Raw genomic sequence first — 2406 nt, 5'->3', positions numbered from 1 at the left:
TGATGCTAGTACCATGCTGGGCCTCTTTTTTATCCTCAGAACCACCTTAAATCTTCTTACCATGTATTTATGTATATTTCTTAAGTATGCACACAAATTAAACACAAACGAACAAACGATCAAAACAAAAAACAGTGAACTTGATTTGACCAACACAACATGCACAACATGAGACTATACTAATAAATTGAACTTCCTGTGTTTCTCTGTGGTTGATGTGAACAGTGTGACAGATATAGAGGACAGCCCTCCTTCTTCCTCATCTTGATTAAACATGTAAGGGCAGCTTGAACAGTGTTGTTGTTGGCTTGATTAAAAACTTTTTTAATCAAAAATTAAAATTCCACAATGTCATGGCAATAATTTAATTTAATATAACCCACTAAAGCTAAGACTATGGTCAGATATAGATATATAACAACACATAAATTCCAAAATACTGATACTTCAGACTACAGTATTCTTTGATGTGAAGTAACGCACCGCCCAGCATCAATACAGGGAACAGAAACTCAGTATACAAACTGCACTGCACTGAAGAAAACCCCATTAGTGACACAAATTAAAAACAACCAGTGCCAATTTAGATCCTTTTCTGTCTTGTCCTAAATGCTGTCAGCAGTCATATTCTGTGTACAGTAAAACTTCTCCTATAATCATTAATTGTGAACTTTTCTAAACATAAATAATATCTCTATTTTTCACACATACTCCACTGTATTAAGTCTTTTTGTAGCTAATTGATTTCAAACATGCTGTTTCTTTGGGACAGCAGGCATCAATGCTCCACTATGATCGACTAACACTGAACTCATTATGTCATCATGTTTTGTATTTCTTCTGTTATGTTTCTTCTCTGTCTCCAGCTCCTTATTTTTCTTCCTACGGTTCTGGTTTTCTTCAATTGGGTTTCATGAGCTTTTCTAATAGGCTTGTACCAAGTTTTCATTAAAAGTTCATTATTATGAACTAATACAAACAACTTCAAACCCCCCAAAACCCCCCAAACAAAACATTAAAACAAACAAAAAGTCACATTTTACACTTTACACACAGATGAAAGAGTAATTTTTAAACCTATACTCAAAGAAGAGCAGGAGGACCAAGATTAGTAAAAGAATTCCCCGGCACATTACTACTGATGGACACAATTTAACGCATCCAAGCTTCTTATCTAGCAGAAAAAAAACAAAAACATATTTCAGTAACTAAATGTATTTGTATTCTTAAGAGCTATGTGAGTTTATATGAAATGCAATGATTAAATTATTGTATTTAAATCACTATTACATATTTCTTTTATGTGCAACCATATAAAATACACGTGTTTACATCTTTCTAACAGAAGACACATAATATTTTCAGGACATGAAAAAAAACAGCCTGGTTAATGAAAAGTTAATAAATCAAATCTATTATGGTGGTTTAAAGCAGCGGTCCCCAACCCCCGGGTCACGGACCGGTACCGGGCCGCGAGAGTTGAGGCTTGGGTGTGAAATGTATGGTTTTCAGGGTTTTTATCGTTTTTTATCGTTAACTCTGTTTTCCTGCGTCTTTTCCCGTGTGTTATGAATAAATCTTCTTTTTTTCGGTACCAGTACTAGTTTTATTTTGTTGTATTTATCCGAGACACCTTAAAGGCCAGTCCGTGAAAATACTGTTGGGCATAAACCGGTCCGTGGTGCAAAAAAGGTTGGGGACCGCTGGTTTAAAGATACTAAATAACTGATGCTATAGTTTTTCTGGTGAGGACACTTATTTGCAGAATTTGAAGTGTATAAAAATCCAGGATTTATTCAGCGGCGGTTTTCTGGTGCCAGCAATAATAAACAGCACAATGACAGAACACACTGAATTTCTTTAAAATCACATTGACAGCATTCTTTGATATTAAAGAAATTTGTCTCGCATTACACAGAAAATGGCTTTCTCTGAGTCAAATTCAGAGAGGCAACAGTGCTAACCACCCGGATCTTGTATGTTTGGTTCTATATTCTCTATTATTTAGACTTCAGGTTTGGGTGTTATGTTTTGGTTCCTGGGACTTATGATTGGTTTTGTGATCTGTGCCTTTAGTTCCCTGATTGCATAGTTGATAAGTGAATTACCTGTCAATCCACTTTTATCTCAGTGTTTGCTATCATCTGTCACTGTGTCAAGTTCGTATGTCTTTGGTTTTGGTTCTACTTCCTGTCCCATTATCTGTGATTAGTGTCAGCTGTCCCCCCACCCTTTGCCTTTTGCCTCATTATCATCCATCCATCCATCCATCCATCCATCTTCATCCGCTTTATCCGGGGCCGGGTCGCGGGGGCAGCAGCCTAAGCAAAGAGGCCCAGACCTCCCTCTCCCCAGCCACCTCCTCCAGCTTATCCGGGGGAATACCAAGGCGTTCCCAGGCCAGCC

This window comes from Haplochromis burtoni, unplaced genomic scaffold, assembly GCF_018398535.1.
Source record: "Haplochromis burtoni strain Fernald_Lab_line unplaced genomic scaffold, NCSU_Asbu1 Contig_1137, whole genome shotgun sequence".
Lineage (NCBI taxonomy): Eukaryota > Metazoa > Chordata > Actinopteri > Cichliformes > Cichlidae > Haplochromis > Haplochromis burtoni.
This window is presented reverse-complemented; position numbering follows the sequence as displayed.